The sequence below is a fragment of the Pongo pygmaeus genome, chromosome 16 (assembly GCF_028885625.2).
Source record: "Pongo pygmaeus isolate AG05252 chromosome 16, NHGRI_mPonPyg2-v2.0_pri, whole genome shotgun sequence".
In the NCBI taxonomy this organism is placed as follows: Eukaryota; Metazoa; Chordata; class Mammalia; order Primates; family Hominidae; genus Pongo; species Pongo pygmaeus.
In genome coordinates, this window is record NC_072389.2 from 40,568,943 (window position 1) to 40,590,495 (window position 21,553).

General features: G+C 37.1%; 1 protein-coding gene across 10 annotated transcripts in view; it reads right to left on the bottom strand.

Annotated features, from left to right (window-relative positions):
- DPH6 (diphthamine biosynthesis 6) overlaps positions 1 to 21,553 on the bottom strand; it is a 445,531-nt gene that overhangs the window by 352,127 nt on the left and 71,851 nt on the right. The gene's annotated exons all lie outside the window — the stretch shown is intronic.

Genomic DNA, 21,553 nt, shown 5'->3' on the forward strand with positions numbered 1-21,553 from the left:
TAATTTCTGTATTTTAGTAGAGACAAGATTTTGCCATGTTGGCCAGGCTGGTCTTGAACTCCTGACCTTAAGTGATCTGCCTGCCTTGGCCTCCCAAATTGCTGGGATTACAGGTGTGAGCCACCACACCTGGCCCAATAACTGTAATTACTACTGCCTGGTAGAAATCCAGCCCTATTACTTACTAGCTCTGCGATTTTGAATGTTACTGAATTTCTCTGTGTGTTTCCTCATCTATAAAGTGAGGATAAAAAATATCAATTCCTATTTCCCAAGGTTATTGTGGAGATTGAATAAAATAATTCAGGTAAATAACACAGTATCCAGCACCTGGTAAGCATTCAGCAAATATTTTCTTCTTTATTATGATCTTTACTATTCCTACTACTTCTATAACTACCTGTGTTACTACTTCTACTATTACTACTACTGACTACTACTACAGTCATCTCTCATTATCAGTGGGGGATTGTTTCCAGAAATCCCCCTCAAATCAAAATCCACAGATTCTCAAGTCCATTAATATAAGATAGTATAGTATTTGCATATAACCAATGCATATCCTTGCATAAACTTTAGTCTCCAGATTATTTATAATACCCAAATACAAGGTAAATGCTATGTAAATAGTTGTCATACTGTATTTTTAAAATTTGTATTTTTATTGTTGTACTCTTATTTTTTATTGGTTCTTCCTCATAATATTTTTTATCTACCGTTGGTTGAATCCGTGGATGTGAATCCGTGGATACAGAGGGCTGACCATACTGCTACTACTGGATAAAAACCTAACTCTTTCATTTTGATGGACAAAGCCCTTCACTCATGGGTTTTAACACTCTTTCTCGTTATGACTTCTCAAGACTAGCCTACTAACCCTTGACACGCAACTCTAGGTAGAGTTGCAACATGGTTTTCCAGCACAGTGAGACCTGAATAATCCAGGGATAAGAATGACTTCTGCTGATTCCTTAATCATTTTGAACACAACTACAAACTTCAAATAAAGGGCAAAATAGATATTTAAAAGATAAACATCTATCACATAGTCAATCTACGCCTTAGAAAAGACATAGCTAGGTTCAGGTCCTGATCCCTGACCCATATCATTTGGGAGAAAAAGTCAGTAAATAAACAATAGCAATGGAAGTGTCAGCAGAGAAAAAAAGAGAATGGCTACTACCATAAAAGATATACTGAGACAGCATAAAGACAGCCAAATGAATCACCTTGTGTTATAGTTCAAATAAACAGGAAATTAGTTCAAATGCTACAGGAAATTAGTAATATAGACTCTGGGACACTATCCCTACAAATTTTTTGAACCAACTCAACTGAGGTATAATCATGTACAATCAACCGCATACAGTTAAAATACATAATTCAATCATTTTGGATTGAAACCAGTGAAACTGGTACCATAATCAAGATAGACATCATTTCAGTTATTCCTAAAACAGTTCCTTGTGCCCTTTGCAGCCCAAGTCTCCCTTCAACCCTGGAGAGAGATAAGGAGAGAACCTAAAGAATGGGACCAATGTTTCTACCTTAAATGACTATTAACTGAGAAAGAAAATATATACATGTTTTAAAAGAAAATACTCTGTTTATTTAGTTTTGCATATGTTGTATTCAATTTGTTTGCTAGGTATCTTTGTGTGGCTCATACTGTCACAATAAAATACCACGTAGACTGGGTTGCTTAAACAACAGAAATTTATTTTCTCACAGTTATGGAGGCCAGAAGTCTTAAGCTCAAGATGCCAGCATGAATTCTCTGGGACTCTCTTAAGGCCTCTCTTCCTGCCGTGTAGATGGTCCTCATCTTGCTGTGTCTTCACATGGTTCCAGGGGTGGCAGGGAGAAAGTGCAAACTCCTTTCTGGCGTCTTTTCTTACAAGGATACTAATTCCATCATGAGGGCCTCACTTTCATAACCTCATCTAAACCTAATTATCTCCCAAAGGGAGATCCAAATACCATCCAAATACATCTCCAAATACCATCACATGTGAGGTTAGGGCTTCAATATATGAATTTGGGTTGGGGGATATAATTAGTTTATCGCACTATCCAAATAGATAAGACTATTAGGTACACTGAATACAACTCCGGTGCTCAAGAGAGTACAGGAGTATATGTGGGTGTTGTCAGTATATACTTGAAGCCACGGCAGCAAACAAGAACCTCAAGAAATAGGATATAGGGTGAGAAGAGGGCTGAGTGGAAGACCCCGGGGGTACACCAACATGCAAGCAGAGGTAAGAAAAGGAAAACCCAGTGAAGACGTTGGAAAAGAGTGGTCATAATGACAGAAGATATAATCAGGATAAAGTAACTGTGTGCACAAATATACAGAAAATTTTGATGAAAAGGCAAGGACAAAGTAACAATATTACAAAGTACCCAGTATGCACTAAGATTTATGTTAGGTACTTTGTATATCTTATTTCAGTTATTCCTCATAACAATCCAAAATACTATTAAACTGATTTTATATGTGAAAAAACCAAGGTGATTAACCCATTCAAGTTAACAAAGCTGGTATATAAAACACCAAGCCTTTAATTTAAGGACTGTCTACCAACCACAGCTGTGCTCTTTCTTACTGACATAGTACCATATGCTATAGAAACTTCAACAAAACCATTGTATTTTACCATTAGGGGGTTGATTATGACCATTTACGAGAAATCTGCAGTCATGATTAACAGAAAAAAAAATAAACATTTGAAGGAAAGACACATACACTGCCAGTTCCTCAAAGAATGAATTTCAGATCCTCAGAGGAAAAAAAAGTATAATTAATCAGTGAATGAATATCTATTACTAAATTTAATAGAATTTGGAGATTTTAATTCATATTAAATTACATTCTTGTCATCAAGATAACCAAAAGCTAATCAAGTAGTAGAGACCAAAGGGGAAGAAAATAGAAATTAAAGATAATAATGCTAGTAACTGAGAAGTTAGAGACAAAGACTGGACCCTAAATAGGCTGGCATACTGCTAAACCACGGGGGCTCTCCAACACAAGTGAAACTATTCAGCTTAGGCCATTATCACTATAAGTGATGATATATAAGTTCAACTCAGGAAATAAAGTCAGCAATAGCATCAATGAGTATTAGAAACAGCCGTGCATAATGTCATTAAACATTTATATTAGTTACTGCTCTCAACAACGCTCTGAGGTAGATTATCATTATCTTCCTCACTTTGTAAATATGGACATTAACAGATTCTTACAAAGTCAACTATGACCAAATTAGACAAGCAGCCATCACAGGCCCATTTGTTGCTTGGAATACTTTTCCTCCCCAATCTTTGTCAATATGAATCACACCTGCAGGATTGCAGGGAATCTAGTCCAGGCAGCCGTCTGACCTATGTCGACAATTTTAACAATAGAGAGGGTACTTCCTAAAGCAAACAGATACTCACAAACTGGTAAAAAAAAAAAAAAAAAAAAAAAAAAAAAAAATAGGTTCATTACTAGAACTATTTCCACACCTATCTGTAGGCAAAAGAACAGTTATACCAAGAATTTATTCAGAAAGAGCAAATAAATACATCAATACAATGTTTAAGAATCCAAGAGCTGAATCTAGGTGATCAACCATGGTTCTCAGAATATTTATTTATTTATTTATTTATTTATTTATTTGAGATGGAGTCTCGCTCTGTCGCCCAAGCTGGAATGCAGTGGTGCGATCTTGGCTCACTGCAACCTCCGCCTGCCGGGTTCAGGCAATTCTCCTGCCTCAGCCTTCGAACAGCTGGGACTACAGGCGCATGCCACCATACCCGCTAATTTTTTTGTACTTTCAGTAGAGATGGGGTTTCACCATGCTGGCCCCAAACTCCAGACCTCATGATCCTCCTGCTTCGGCCTCCCAAAGTGCTGGGATTACAGGCATGAGCTACCGTGCCCAGCCAGAATACATTTTTGTTAACGTACAAAGAAAAGCCACAGCAATCTTCAGGTTCCTCCGCTGAGGCTGGGAAGCACTATGTAGTAAACAGCTGATTTTTGCAACTGGGAGTGCATGGGAGTATGCATGCACATGCACATGCACATACACATACACGCTGTACATGTATCAGTCAAGTGCAGCCTTTGGTCTTTTAAATAAAATGAAAGAAATTCTTAGTTGTAGACAGTGCACCTGTGAGCAAACACCTCTACGCAAATAAACTAGAAAATCTAGAAGAAATGGATAAATTCCTCGATACATACACTCTCCCAAGACTAAACCAGGAAGAAGTTGAATCTCTGAATAGACCAATAACAGGAGCTGAAATTGTGGCAATAATCAATAGCTTACCAACCAAAAAGAGTCCAGGACCAGATGGATTCACAGCCGAATTCTACCAGAGGTACAAGGAGGAGCTGGTACCATTCCTTCTGAAACTATTCCAATCAATAGAAAAAGAGGGAATCCTCCCTAACTCATTTTATGAGGCCAGCATCATCCTGATACCAAAGCCGGGCAGAGACACAAACAAAAAAGAGAATTTTAGACCAATATTCTTGATGAACATTGATGCAAAAATCCTCAATAAAATACTGGCAAACCAAATCCAGCAGCACATCAAAAAGCTTATCCACCATGATCAAGTGGGCTTCATCCCTGGGATGCAAGGCTGTTTCAATATATGCAAATCAATAAATGTAATCCAGTATATAAACAGAACCAAAGACAAAAACCACATGATTATCTCAATAGATGCAGAAAAGGCCTTTGACAAAATTCAACAACCCTTCATGCTAAAAACTCTCAATAAATTAGGCATTGATGGGACGTATCTCAAAATAATAAGAGCTATCTATGACAAACCCACAGCCAATATCATACTGAATGGGCAAATATGGAAGCATTCCCTTTGAAAACTGGCATAAGACAGGGATGCCCTCTCTCACCACTTCTATTCAACATAGTGTTGGAAGTTCTGGCCAGGGCAATTAGGCAGGAGAAGGAAATCAAGGGTATTCAATTAGGAAAAGAGGAAGTCAAATTGTCCCTGTTTGCAGATGACATGATTGTGTATCTAGAAAACCCCACTGTCTCAGCCCAAAATCTCCTTAAGCTGATAAGCAATTTCAGCAAAGTCTCAGGATACAAAATCAATGTACAAAAATCACAAGCATTCTTATACATCAATAACAGACAAACAGAGAGCCAAATCATGAGTGAACTCCCATTCACAACTGCTTCAAAGAGAATAAAATACCTAGGAATCCAACTTACAAGGGATGTGAAGGACCTCTTCAAAGAGAACTACAAACCACTGCTCAAGGAAATAAAAGAGGACACAAACAAATGGAAGAACATTCCATGCTCATGGGTAGGAAGAATCAATATCATGAAAATGGCCATCCTTCCCAAGGTAATTTACAGATTCAATGCCATCCCCATCAAGGTACCAATGACTTTCTTCACAGAATTGGAAAAAACTACTTTAAAGTTCATATGGAACCAAAAAAGAGCCCGCATCGCCAAGTCAATCCTAAGCCAAAAGAACAAAGCTGGAGGCATCACACTACCTGACTTCATACTATACTACAAGGCTACAGTAACCAAAACAGCATGGTACTGGTACCAAAACAGAGATATAGATCAATGGAACAGAACAGAGCCGTCAGAAATAATGCCACCTATCTACAACTATCTGATCTTTGACAAACCTGAGAAGAACAAGAAATGGGGAAAGGATTCCCTATTTAATAAATGGTGCTGGGAAAACTGGCTAGACATATGTAGAAAGCTGAAACTGGATCCCTTCCTTACACCTTATACAAAAATCAATTCAAGATGGATTCAAGACTTAAATGTTAGACCTAAAACCATAAAAACCCTAGAAGAAAACCTAGGCATTACCATTCAGGACATAGGCATGGGCAAGGACTTCATGTCTAAAACACCAAAAGCAATGGCCACAAAAGCCAAAATTGACAAATGGGATCTAATTAAACTCAAGAGCTTCTGCACAGCAAAAGAAACTACCATCAGAGTGAACAGGCAACCTACAAAATGGGAGAAAATTTTCGCAACCTCCTCATCTGACAAAGGGCTAATATCCACAATCTACAATGAACTCCAACAAATTTACAAGAAAAAAACAAACAACCCCATCAAAAAGTGGGCGAAGGACATGAACAGACACTTCTCAAAAGAAGACATTTATGCAGCCAAAAAACACATGAAAAAATGCTCACCATCACTGGCCATCAGAGAAATGCAAATCAAAACCACAATGAGATACCATCTCACACCAGTTAGAATGGCAATCATTAAAAAGTCAGGAAACAACAGGTGCTGGAAAGGATGTGGAGAAATAGGAACACTTTTACACTGTTGGTGGGACTGTAAACTAGTTCAACCATTGTGGAAGTCAGTGTGGCGATTCCTCAGGGATCTAGAACTAGAAATACCATTTGACCCAGCCATCCCATTACTGGGTATATACCCAAAGGACTATAAATCATGCTGCTATAAAGACACATGCACACGTATGTTTATTGCGGCATTATTCACAATAGCAAAGACTTGGAACCAACCCAAATGTCCAACAATGATAGACTGGATTAAGAAAATGTGGCACATATACACCATGGAATACTATGCAGCCATAAAAAATGATGAGTTCATGTCCTTTGTAGGGACATGGATGAAATTGGAAATCATCATTCTCAGTAAACTATTGCAAGAACAAAAAACCAAACACCGCATATTCTCACTCATAGGTGGGAATTGAACAATGAGAACACATGGACACAGGAAGGGGAACATCACACTTCGGGGACTGTTGTGGGGTGGGGGGAGAGGGGAGGGATAGCATTGGGAGATATACCTAATGCTAGATGACGAGTTAGTGGGTGCAGCGCACCAGCATGGCACATGTATACATATGTAACTTACCTGCACATTGCGCACATGTACCATAAAACCTAAAGTATAATAATAATAATAATTAAAAAAAATTTTTTAAGAGAATAAATACAAATAACTAATTTCAACCTCTTAAAAAAAGAAAATATAAGCTAAAATTAGATACTTTTTGTCAAACAGATATATACGAGTATGTGTGTGTGTATGTGTGTGTGTGTATAAAATTTGATTAATACTCAGATTAAAAGTTGATGAGTGCATGGGGAATTGCATAATCTCATATGCCACCAATGGGGCTGTTATTAGTGCATCCTTTCTGAAAAATAATTTTGTAGTATGTATCATGAACCTTCATGATGTTTATTCTCATAGTCCCAGAAATTTCAAATTTATATCCAGAAATGCAGTCTATAAGAATAGTTGTAAATGTGCATAAGTGTATATATAAAAATATTTATCATATTCATATTCTACATGTAAGTGAAACAAAAATTAGAAAACCCTAAAATCCTAAACAAAAGGATGGTTCAATGAACTGTGGTACATTTGGAAGAGGAAAAACAAAGCAGTCATTACAAGACATATTTTCAAAGGACATGTAATACAAGGAACTACTAATGATATAAGGCTAAGCGAAGCAAATATTCATAAAGTACATACTAAAATACGTATTTTTTGAAATAGCCCTAAGTGTAGAAAGAGGACCAGAAATAGACCAAAGTGTAATAATTCTTATTTTTGAGTAGTATTTCATTTTTGCTATTTTATTTCCAACTTTATATTTGAAGTATTTTTACAACCCATGTATTACTTTCTTAATTAGAGGGAAATGATATTAAAAATATACCTATGGATATATATATACATTCATCTCTTATCCCATGTGCTGGTAAGCTGTCAGACACAATCATTCATATATTTATCAAACAGTAATTTTAAAAGTCCCACTTTGTGACAGGTCCTATACTAGGAAAGTTAAAACACATTAGAAAACAGCACAGTTGATGTTCTTAAAAAATTAAAATCTAGTGATAAGAAATGCAGAGAATGGACACATAAAGAAATAAGTCAAATGGCTGGGCGTGGTGGCTCACACATGTAATTTCAGCACTTTGGGAGGCTAAGGCAGGCGGATCACAAGGTCAGGAGCTCGAGACCATCCTGGCCAACATAGTGAAACCCCATCTCCACTAAAAATACAAAAATTATCTGGGCATGGTGGCATGTGCCTGTAATCCCAGCTACTTGGGAGGCTGAGGCAGGAGAATCGCTTGAACCAAGGAGTCGGAGGTTGCAGTGAGCCGAGATTGTGCTATGGTACTCCAGCCTGGCAATACAGCAAGACTCCGTCTCAAAAAAAAAAAAAAAAAGATAAGGCAAATATGTGGCATAAGTCTATATACATTATAACAGACCACAAGGGAGACAATTCTTGCCTATAGGATAACATTAGGAAATACTTCTTTTAAAAACATTATACTCCAGATACTAAACAGTCAGAAATGTTGATTCTTTGTCCTTCTAGATGATAAGAAAATAGATTCATAACAGATAACAGTTCCTACTGATGTCTTCCGACATCTTCCCTAACATAGCATTTATGTATAAAATCTGACAAATATTTTTTTCAAAGAAACAAATCTGGTTCTAAAAAGAAATGTAAATAATTTACCTGCCAACAAATCCTCACAATCCTGTTGGTCTCCATTTGGTAGCTGACTGTGTGCTTGAATCTTCTATTAAACAACCCATCAATAAGGGCCTAATATGTCATAGTCCTATTCTAATCACTAAAACGTAGACCTGTCTGTAAGAGTTTATAACCTAGTCCTAAAGATTTGTTAATGACTACTCTCAAAACCAGTGCACTAAAGTGTCAAGAACATACACACATGAGGATGGAAATGGACTTCTACTATAAAATGTACCCAATGTTGTGTTATTCATATGCAAATTTCTACCATATTACATACAGCTAAAAGGCAACCAATACAGAGTTTGAGATGTGGAAGACATTCAGCCATATGGTCACAGTGGTGATCACAAGTTTAGCAGAAGGGATTAAAGGTAGAAATCTAGACACAAATTAGACTGCTGACTCAATATCCACTTGTCTCAATACTAAAATGTTGGCTCACAGAGCCAACAAGGTAAATTGAAAACCAGCAGTCCTTTCTTATAAATGAAAACTCGGCCTACTTATTACAACGATAAGAAGATATGCAGCTTGCATTTATCGGGGATATAATTTTCTTTGAAAAATGCCTCAGTTACCAGTTTTATTCTGTTAATGAGTTCCTGCCTGTTGAGAAAAAAAATGATCTTCTGAATTCAAAGTGTTTTTCATCTGAAAGGCATTCAAACATTTTTAATATGAACCATTCATTAAAGAAGCACACTTGCATTATAGATCTGAGTGGCAATATTTGGACTTCTGGTAACACGACATTATTAAATAAACATTTGTGAATGCCAATGACGTTCTAGGGCCTGGATAACTAAGTGAGAAATTTATATGGCAAGTATAGCATTAGATGCTTTTTCCTTAAACTTCAAATTTTCACTTTGGTAGAATTATACAAGTCTAAGCTAATAAAAATAACCAAAGAAATGAATATTATCTTAAATAAAGTGATTCTGAAAGTGACACTTAGAATTCCAAGTAATATATTCAGGAATCTAATTAAAATATTGCTGGACTAGTTAAAAAAGCTTTTGTTTTTTCTCAAAATCATCAATATAAAAAAATTTCTAAAATGGAAAATGATCACCATCTGGAGCTCCCCCATTAAACAGTGAGCTCATGACAGAATATTAGGTCACTAATTTGTAGTATTATTATCTCTCATCATGGGCTTTCATTAAATAGGGGAAAAAGTTGTTAAGGCTGAAAATAAAATGACAAAGAAATTGCAGAAGAGCATAATAATTTGTCAGTTATATCCATTTAAAACAATGTATTATTTTACTTCTAAGTCTCCATCTTAGTTGCAACAGTATGAAGTCATCCCAGATCAAATTCAACATACATGTGAAACTAAATGGAAGTCTAACACTACAGTTGTTTATTTTCCTTGAGTTTCTGAAGCAATCTTTTTGCTAAAAAGATAAGGTGGGTCTAGGCATGGTGGCTCACACCTTTACACCCAGCTACTCTGGAGGCTGTGGTGGTAGGACTGCCTGAGCCTGGGAAACTGAGGCTGTGCAGTGATCCTGCCACTGGACCTCCAACCTGGGCAACAGAACAAGGTTCTGTCCCAAAAAAATAAAAATTAATTAAAAATAATTAAATAAATAAAAGATAAGGTGATATTTTGAGGACTTCTGTGAAATGCCTAAACAACAGCAAGCAACAAAAATAAATAAGGAAAAAAGTATATGGTTCAATCCTTTATTCTCCTAATTGCTTATTGGGAGAATAAAGTAACATGTTCAAGAAGTATTCATTTCTAAGCACCTCAGTTTGGTAGTGTTTAACCTGTTCAGAAGCTGCTTTCTGAACTCATTCTCTAAGCTGTCCTTTGATTAGTTTGAGATAACTAAAATGAAACTTACATAAACAGGAGTATTTTATACTAAAATCTACACTTAAACCACTACTACCAAGAAAAAAATCGTTTATGTAAAATTTCATTTGCTGTAATAGGACCATATTGAAATGTATACAGTTGTAAGATATTTAACAATGGGCATACATTCTAAGGAATAAGTCATTATGCAGTTTCATCATATGAACATCATAGAGTGTATTTATATAAAGTAGATGGTAATAGCCTACTACACACCTCAGCTATATGGTATAGCCTATTGCTCCTAGGCTATAAACCTGTACAGCATATTACTATACTGAATACTGTAGGGAATTGTAACAATGGTAAATATTTGGGTATCTAAACATATCTAACCATAGAAAAAGTACAGTAAAAATACAATTAAAAAGATACAAATGATACACCTTTAAAGTGCACTTAGCATGGTTGGAGCTTACAGGACTGGAAGTTGTTTTGGGTGAATCAGTGAGTGAATGTTGAGTGAATACGAAGGCCTAGGACATTATGTACACTACTGTAGACTATAAACATGGTATGCTTTGGCTGTACTAAATTTATAAAAAAAACTTCCTTAAATAATAAATTAAACTTAGTTTACTGTAACTTTTTTACTTTATTACTAATTAACTTTTTAATCTGTTTTTTACTCTTTGTAATAACACTTGGATTAAAACATAAATAAATTGTACAAAATATTTTCTTTATGTCCTTATTCCGTAAACTTTTTTCTATGTTTAAAACATTTTATTTTTTACTCTTTAAGCTTTTTTGTTAAAAACTAAGACCCAAGACTGGATGTGGTGGCTCACGCCTGTAATCCCAGCACTTTGGGAGGCCAAGGCAGGCAGATCACTTGAGGTCAGGAGTTTGAGACCAGCCTGGCCAACATGGTGAAACCCCCATCTCTACTAAAAATACAAAAATTAGCTGGGCATGGTGGTGCGTGCCTGTAATCCCAGCTACTCTGGATGCTGAGGCAGGAGAATCGCTTGAACCTGGGAGGCGGAGGTTGCAGTGAGCTGGGATCACACCACTGCACTCCAGCCTGGGCGACAGGGTGAGACTCCATTTCAAACGAACAAAGAAACAAAACAAACAAAAAAAACTAAGACACAAGCACATGCATTAGCCTAACAGAGTCAAGGTTATCAGTAACATTGTCTTCCTCCTCTACATATCATCCCACCGGAAGGTCTCCAGGAGTAATGACTGGCATGGAGCTGTCATTCCTATAATAAGAAGGCCTTCTTGAAATAGAGACACAAAAAACCCTTCAAAAAATCAATGAATCCAGGAGCTGGTTTTTTGAAAGGATCAACAAAATTGATAGACCGCTAGCAAGATTAATAAAGAAAAAAAGAGAGAAGAATCAAATAGATGCAATAAAAAATGATAAAGGGGATATCACCACCGATCCCACAGAAATACAAACTACCATCAGAGAATATTACAAACACCTCTATGCAAATAAACTAGAAAATCTAGAAGAAATGGATAAATTCCTCAACACTTACACCCTCCCAAGACTAAACCAGGAAGAAGTTGAATCTCTGAATAGACCAATAACAGGAGCTGAAATTGTGGCAATAATCAATAGCTTACCAACCAAAAAAAGTCCAGGACCAGATGGGTTCACAGCCGAATTCTACCAGAGGTACAAGGAGGAGCTGGTACCATTCCTTCTGAAACTATTCCAATCAATAGAAAAAGAGGGAATCCTCCCTAACTCATTTTATGAGGCCAGCATCATCCTGATACCAAAGCCTGGCAGAGACACAACAAAAAAAGAGAATTTTAGACCAATATCCTTGATGAACATTGATGCAAAAATCCTCAATAAGATACTGGCAAACAGAATCCAGCAGCACATCAAAAAGCTTATCCACCATGATCAAGTGGGCTTCATCCCTGGGATGCAAGGCTGGTTCAATATACGCAAATCAATAAATGTAATCCAGCATATAAACAGAACCAAAGACAAAAACCACATGATTATCTCAATAGATGCAGAAAAGGCCTTTGACAAAATTCAACAACCCTTCATGCTAAAAACTCTCAATAAATTAGGAATTGATGGGACGTATCTCAAAATAATAAGAGCTATTTATGACAAACCCACAGCCAATATCGTACTGAATGGGCAAAAACTGGAAGCATTCCCTTTGAAAACTGGCACAAGACAGGGATGCCCTCTCTCACCACTTCTATTCAACATAGTGTTGGAAGTTCTGGCCAGGGCAATTAGGCAGGAGAAGGAAATAAAGGGTATTCAATTAGGAAAAGAGGAAGTCAAATTGTCCTTGTTTGCAGATGACATGATAGTATATCTAGAAAACCCCATTGTCTCAGCCCAAAATCTCCTTAAGCTGATAAGCAACTTCAGCAAAGTCTCAGGATACAAAATCAATGTGCAAAAATCACAAGCATTCTTATACATCAATAACAGACAAACAGAGAGCCAAATCATGAGTGAACTCCCATTCACAATTGCTTCAAAGAGAATAAAATACCTAGGAATCCAACTTACAAGGGATGTGAAAGACCTCTTCAAGGAGAACTACAAACCACTGCTCAAGGAAATAAAAGAGGATACAAACAAATGGAAGAACATTCCATGCTCATGGGTAGGAAGAATCAATATCATGAAAATGGCCATCCTTCCCAAGGTAATTTACAGATTCAATGCCATCCCCATCAAGGTACCAATGACTTTCTTCACAGAATTGGAAAAAACTACTTTAAAGTTCATATGGAACCAAAAAAGAGCCCGCATCGCCAAGTCAATCCTAAGCCAAAAGAACAAAGCTGGAGGCATCACACTACCTGACTTCAAACTATACTACAAGGCTACAGTAACCAAAACAGCATGGTACTGGTACCAAAACAGAGATATAGATCAATGGAACAGAACAGAGCCGTCAGAAATAATGCCACATATCTACAAGTATCTGATCTTTGACAAACCTGACAAAAACAAGAAATGGGGAAAGGATTCCCTATTTAATAAATGGTGCTGGGAAAACTGGCTAGACATATGTAGAAAGCTGAAACTGGATCCCTTCCTTACACCTTATACAAAAATCAATTCAAGATGGATTCAAGACTTAAATGTTAGACCTAAAACCATAAAAACCCTAGAAGAAAACCTAGGCATTACCATTCAGGACATAGGCATGGGCAAGGACTTCATGTCTAAAACACCAAAAGCAATGGCAACAAAAGCCAAAATTGACAAATGGGATCTAATTAAACTAAAGAGCTTCTGCACAGCAAAGGAAACTACCATCAGAGTGAACAGGCAACCTACAAAATGGGAGAACATTTTCGCAACCAACTCATCTGACAAAGGGCTAATATCCAGAATCTACAATGAACTCCAACAAATTTACAAGAAAAAAACAAACAACCCCATCAAAAAGTGGGCGAAGGACATGAACAGACACTTCTCAAAAGAAGACATTTATGCAGCCAAAAAACACATGAAAAAATGCTCACCATCACTGGCCATCAGAGAAATGCAAATCAAAACCACAATGAGATACCATCTCACACCAGTTAGAATGGCAATCATTAAAAAGTCAGGAAACAACAGCTGCTGGAGAGGATGTGGAGAAATAGGAACACTTTTACACTGTTGGTGGGACTGTAAACTAGTTCAACCCTTGTGGAAGTCAGTGTGGCGATTCCTCAGGGATCTAGAACTAGAAATTCCATTCGACCCAGCCATCCCATTACTGGGTATATACCCAAAGGACTATAAATCATGCTGCTAAAAAGACACATGCACACGTATGTTTATTGCCGCATTATTCACAATAGCAAAGACTTGGAACCAACCCAAATGTCCAACAATGATAGACTGGATTAAGAAAATGTGGCACATATACACCATGGAATACTATGCAGCCATAAAAAATGATGAGTTCACGTCCCTTGTAGGGACATGGATGAAACTGGAAATCATCATTCTCAGTAAACTATCGCAAGAACAAAAAACCAAACACCGCATAGTCTCACTCATAGGTGGGAATTGAACAATGAGAACACATGGACACAGGAAGGGGAACATCACACTTCGGGGACTGTTGTGGGGTGGGGGGAGGGGGGAGGGATAGCATTGGGAGATATACCTAATGCTAGATGACAAGTTGGTGGGTGCAGCGCACCAGCATGGCACATGTATACATATGTAACTTACCTGCACATTGCGCACATGTACCATAAAACCTAAAGTATAATAATGATAATAATAATAATAATAATAAAAGAAAAAAAAAAAAAAAAATAAGAAGGCCTTCTTGCGGAATACCTCGGAGGGACTGGCCTGAGGCTGTTTTACACTTAATCTTTTTTTATAAGTAGGAGTACACTCAAAAATAACAATAAACAGTCAATGTAGCGGATTTGTTTACACCAGTATCACCACAAACACATGAGTAAAATCTTGTGCTATGACATTAAGATGGCTGTGATGTCAATAGGAGATTGGAATTTTTCAGTTCCATTATAATCTTACAGAAACAACACTGTATATGTGGTCCTTTGTTAACCAAAACATTGTTAAGTGGCACAGGCTGTCTAAATAAATATCAAATAAATTTCATAGTTCATAAAACTGAATTTCTTGAAGAATATTTCATTGGATACAAGTAAGGCTATTTCTCAAATTTCAATCTGCTTTAACATTCACTCACCCAAACTGAATTTACCAAGAAACTATCTGCAAAGCATTGTGCTTATCTCTTTACGCTATGCATTATCTCATTTTATCATCCTAATGATCCTTCAAGAGAGCTTTTATTAATTTCATTTTACAGAAGAGAAAGAGGTCAAGAATAGCTGCATAACTTGCCCCAGATTTCTCAATAATAAATGAGATGTAGAATTAAACACCAGGTGAATATCTGTGCAGGGAACAATCACTGAGCTGTCTGTCCACTCCAAGTGAGTCACAGACCGTCCCAGCCTCTGCCTCATAGTGTGTCTTCCATGTTCTTAAGCTAACTGTCTTGCCTGCTCAAAACCCTCTAAGTCATATCTCACTCAAAATAAGACAGATACCCCATTATCTCTCTATCCTCATCTACCATTCTCCCTTTCATGGTAGGAGCAAGGGAAATCTCTGGGGTGGGGGTCAAGACTAAGGAGCTAAACTTGAACATAGTCAAAAACAAAGAGACTTAAGGGACCAAATCTGTAACCCCAACGGACAGGATTATCAGAGGTTATGGGGCATGTAACAGAAAAAGCAAGAGGGGGGAAAAAACCTGGTAAGAATGATGGAAAGGTTAAGGGTGGTGAAAAGGGGACAGTTAGCAGAAGATGAGACTAAAAGGCCAGGGAGAGGCTGGGCACGGTGGCTCATGCCAGTAATCCCAGCACTTTGGGAGGCTGAGGCAGGTGGATCAACAGGTGTTAGGAGTTCAAGACAAACCTGGCCAACATGGTGAAACCCTGTCTCTACTAATAAACTACAAAAATTAGCTGGGCATGATGGCAGGTGCCTGTAATCCCAGTTACTTGGGAGGCAGAGTCAGGAGAATTGCTTGAACCCGGGAGGCAGAGGTTGCAGTGAGCCAAGACCCCACACCACTGCACTCCAGCCTGGGCAACAAGAACAAAACTGCTTCAAAACAACAACAACAACAACAACAGGCCAGGTAGAAACCACAGCATGAACAGCATTATGTACCATACCTTGTAGGCCATGGTAAAGAATTTAGATTACATTCTGACAAGGAAGGAAAGGAAGATTTACTGAGACAAGCATGATAACATAAATATTGGATTTACTTTTCTTATTGGTAAAATATATATAACATAATATTTACGATTTTAACCATTTTTAAGTGTAAAGTTCAGTGGCATTAAGTATACTGACATTGTTGTATAGCTGAACTCACATTTTTAAAAGGTTGTATAGGAGTAGTGATCAGAAAAGTTAAAAGTTAAAAGCAAGTTAAAGTTAAAAGCAAGGAACCCTAAGGAAATCTAAGTAAGAAATGATAAAGGTCTAAATTAAGGCAGTAGTTATGACAAGAAGAGGGCAGATTCATAAGTTTATAAGGAATGAGTAATAGATTCTGGTGGTATATGGCCGAGAAAGGAACCCAGAATGCTCCCAAGTGTTTGGCTTGGTCACTTGATAGAGAGCAATCACACTGACTGATAGGAAATGCACAGATATGGGGAAGATGTTGAGTGCCAATTGGACACTGAGTCTTATGTGCCTTTAGGTCATTCAATGCAAGGTATCCAGTAGACAGTTGGTCATGGAGTTCAAAAAACAGGTATAATCAGGTAACATAAATGTGTATACCAGTGGAAGCTGAAGCCATGTGAAGAGACATGATAAAACAGTGAAAACATATAAACTGAAAGAAGAGGGTGAAGAATGAAGCCCCGAGAACATACATTTACAAAATGGGCAGGGAAAGAAGAGTCTTAAAAGAAAACTAGGCCAGGTATAAAACTAGGCTCACGCCTATAATCACAGCACTTTGGGAGGCTGAGGAGGGCAGATCACCTGTCAGGAGTTTGAGACCAGCCTGGCCAACATGGCGAAACCCTGTCTCTACTAAAAATACAAAAATTAGCTGGGCATGGTGGTGTGCGCCTGTAATCCCAGCTACTCAGGAGGCTGAGGCAGGAGAATTGCTTGAACCTGGGAGGCAGAGGTTGCAGTGAGCCAAGATCGCACCACTACACTTCCAGCCTGGGTGAGAGAGCAAGACTGTGTCTCAAAAAAGACTAAATAAGTAAATAAACAACAAACAAATAAATAAAAACTAAGAACAGAGGGATAGACAGAAAAGCCAAAAGAAAGGGCTATCACAGACGCTAAGGTTAAAGAGGTTTTAAAGGGCAGAGTCTATAGTGCCAAGTATCACAAAGAGGTCGAGGAATGAAAAAAATGGGGATTTAAAAAAAATAAAGTTCACTGGATTTGGCTATTACTGACCTTGACAAGAGAAGTTTTAATAAATTGATGTTGACGGGAACTGAACTGAAACAGGATAAGAAAAGGGGAGATGAGAAAGAAAATAAATATTTCAAAAAGACTTGTGAAGAGATGGTGCAATTGCTAGAAAAGAACGTGGGATCAAGGAGAAAGGTAACACGTTTGGTCCTAAGTCAAAAATAAGTAGCGTGACTTACACAGGTTCACAAAACACGTTGGCAGCACCACTATGGACAGAATTTGATAGGCCATTTCCCAATCCAGTCTTACTTCTGCTAACAAACAGAAACATTATCCACTTCAAGAATAACAAAGCCATGAGAAAATGTATCCGGCTTCATAGTCTTTAAAAGTACGGAGTGAACTTAGAACAAAACAAAACAAAAACTCCTATCTTTAATTATACATACTAACTGTACTTTTTAAAGAAAAACTTTTTAAAAACTGTATAACTTGTCTTCAAAAACACCTCCAAAATTAAATGTATCTTAATTACTACAGGAGATGTAATTTGTGGTCACAAGAATACATAACTTAAAGTGAATTATTAGAAAAAAAAAGAGAGAAATAGAAGACCTGAGTTAAAAAGCTCAGCTTTACAACATACACATTAACAAAATCTTGTACAAATTTCTTAACTCTCATCAACTCAGTTCCCTCATAAAATACAGATAATATCTAGTTCATAGGGTTGTGTGAGGCAACTAATGTAACATGTGAAGGTGCTCAATCATAAAGAGCAATACAAATACTACTTATTTCTCCCTTACCCTTCTGTGCTTACTCATTTCTCTATTTCTGCCACTAGCATCACCCAGGCTTAAGATGTACAGGTAACATAAGACTCTCTCCACTCTCTCTGGGTGCTTATCTGATGCCAGAGAGATGTTGGAACTACAGATTCCCCAAATCCTGTCACAAAGTACTAAAAATCAAGCATTTTCACTGCAGTGCTCCTAAATCAGATCCTCTCAGCTCTCCCTAGAATAATGTCAACGAAGCCATCACTGCTTTCTCCACTTCTAATTACTTCTCCCTCCAATTGATACAACTATTAGATATATCTTCTTAAAATCAATCCCTCCACACCTCCCTACCTACCAAATAAATTTTTCTCTCTAATCTACCTTTATTTTCATTAAATCCTTTTCATTACCATCTACTATTTGGCTGAACACACTAATTTCTTACTTTGTTCTTACTCTTCGTTCAACCCTTTGTTCTTACTCTTCTCTCCATTTGGAATTTTCTATCCAACCTCTGCAACCAATTTCCACCTACTGTAATCCTACTCATTCTTCACAACCTATGAAACCATATTTGATCTTACTGATCGGAAGTAAGCTCTCTCTCATTTAAATCCTTTATATCTCTTACTCTGTACATTTCTTGATATACTTTACACATGTTATTTTCTATACATGTTCTAAGTTCTATTAGATTCTGTTAGCATCCACATAGTGTGCAGTATAATGCCTTATCTTCAATCAAAAAAAGTGCATGAGAAGAATCCAGTCATTTGTGTGGGCCCTACAATAATAAATGTAAAGCACGACCATTTATTTTAATTTATCATTTTGTGAAAATAATGTTGTGCTTTAGCTGTGTTGTGCTACAATCATGCCCGTGAACAGCCACTGCACTCCAGCCTGGGCAACATAGCGAGTCCTTATCTCTAAAAAATAGATAAAAAAAAAAAAAAAAAAAAGTTGAACTTATAAGATTAGGACTTCAATGACTATACCAATCAGGGTCCAACAGAAAAATAAAATACTCTAAATATTTTCTTAAAGGACAGGGAATTGATTACACAGGTGAAAGAACTGAGAAACCAAAGAGAGACAGTGAAGGAACACATGGATTAACAATAGCAGAAGCAGTTACTATCCTTTGCCTGCTGGGACAAAGAGTTTACTAGAACCCAGGAACCAGGTACCCTTGTAGAAGGAAGCTCAGTGGACCTGTCCAATAGGAGCTGGAGAAAGTGGCAAGTCAGCAACAGCAATGACTCTACCCAGGCAGAGAGAGAGGGAAGAACCAGTTTTCCCCTCCTTGTGCCCTCCAATCTCCCCAGTACCTCCAACTGGCCAAATCCATAGCCAGCTAATGACAGTACAGACATGTAAGCTGACTAAGCCCTCCTGGACATCAAACAGTACCTGCAAGGGGCTATCAATGAGTATGAAGGCAAGAAGGTGGCAAAAAGGCCCAAGATGAGCATAAAAACTTTAGCAGTATGTAATCACTTAAGGAAAATTGAAAGATAAAATAAAATAGACAAAATTAGCCAAGGTAAAATGTCTAAAAATCAGCAAGAGACAAATCCCAACAGACTATTTTCTTTTCATTCAGCAAATTATCCAACAAATATTTGAGTTCCTATATGCTTTGCATTCCAGATAGAGCAAAACATAGGAGACATCATCCCTACCTTCATGGAGCTTAACATCTAGCAAAGACGTTCCAGAATACATAACCCTTAACAAACAAGATGTAGTATTAAAAAAAAAAAAAAAAAAAAAAGGTGCAGTAAATACATCACAAAATTCAGTGGTATCCAGTAACACCACATGGAGGATTAGGAATTGAGGGCTACCACCTCTACTTAAAAGTTTCTTTTGATTCTCTTAGGAATAAATCTGGAAAGTAATGGAAGCAACTTCAATGCCTCTACTCAATATGAAAACTTAGTGGGAGCAATCTCTAAGATGCTCGGTTTCAAACTATGAAACACTTTGCTAGGAGCCAGGGGTAACAACAGAATCCAAGTTTATATAAACCTAATTAACAAATGCTATGGATATTATTCAATAAATAGGAATTGTCTCATTTTTATACAAAGCCTATAACAATCCCGGGAAAGAAAAAAAGTCCTGGTACCAGCTTTAAAGATGAAGCAAGTACTGTGATTTGCATTCATTTATCAAATAAATCAGAGGCATCATTATTAGGAAAAGGACTCCAACCCACATCATTCAATTATGTGTTCCTTTCATTAAGGGAATGAAAGTAAAAGCCTAGATCAGAAATAACATAACTATGTTAAAACCTATCCAGCTTCATTCTCCTTATAAACATAAATATCTCTTCAAAAAACTGCCCAATTATCTCAATAATTTTTAAAAATTCATTAATTTCATGAAAAACCAGACTGTCTTTTTCACAGAGCATTAAGGAGGGTAGAAAAACAGGTATATATATTGGTACACATATACCAGTATGTGTACCTGGACTAGGGTTATCACAATATTTATTAAAATTGCAAATGCTACTCTCTTAGGCCCAGAAATTCCACCTAAAAACTTATAGATATATTCACACACATGAAACAAAATATGTACCAGGATATTCATGGTAATAGCAAAAGATTGGGTATAACCTAAATGCTCCTCAGCAGGGCAGTGGTTAAATAAATAATAAATACATATAATGGAATACTACACAACAATTATAAATGAGAAGCTCTTTACTAAAAATGAAATGATCTTCAGGATACATTATACAAAAAAGGCAAGGGACAGAACACTGTGCACAGCGTGTGTGTGTGTGTGTGTGTGTGTGCGTGAGCTTTTGTAGACATAAAGTATTTCTAGAAGGATACATAAGAAATTGACAATATTGGTTGGGTTGGAGGGGGAAGGAAACTGAGTAGGATAGGACGAGGATATACCTATGAACATTGTGAATTTTGAACCAAGTGACCGTGTTGCCCATTCAATAAACAAAAATTAACATCAACATCAACAATGGCAAAATCCTCTAAATCTTTGCCCTTAGCAAGTTTGGCAGGAAACTGCTTTCTAAACCAAGTTAAATTTTTCCGCTCTTTAAGAGAGAGGAGAGATACAAGAGAAAAATTCTAATTAGCCCTGATCTACATATTACTGCCTGAAGTGCTGTTATAACTAGAGTCACGAGGTTTCGAAACTAGCAAAATACTGCCACATAAACATATGGAATTACACAAAAGAGAAACAAATACTGAGGACCAGTTACATTCTTCACTCTTTTTTGCCCTTGAAAAACTTAAATAAAAAACACAAATAGCCATAACAGCAAAGTTTAAAGGCAGACTCTAGTTTCCAGAATTCTTTTAAGGGTAACCTGCACATGGACAGGTTAATTAAGATAAAAAGCAGATCTATTTG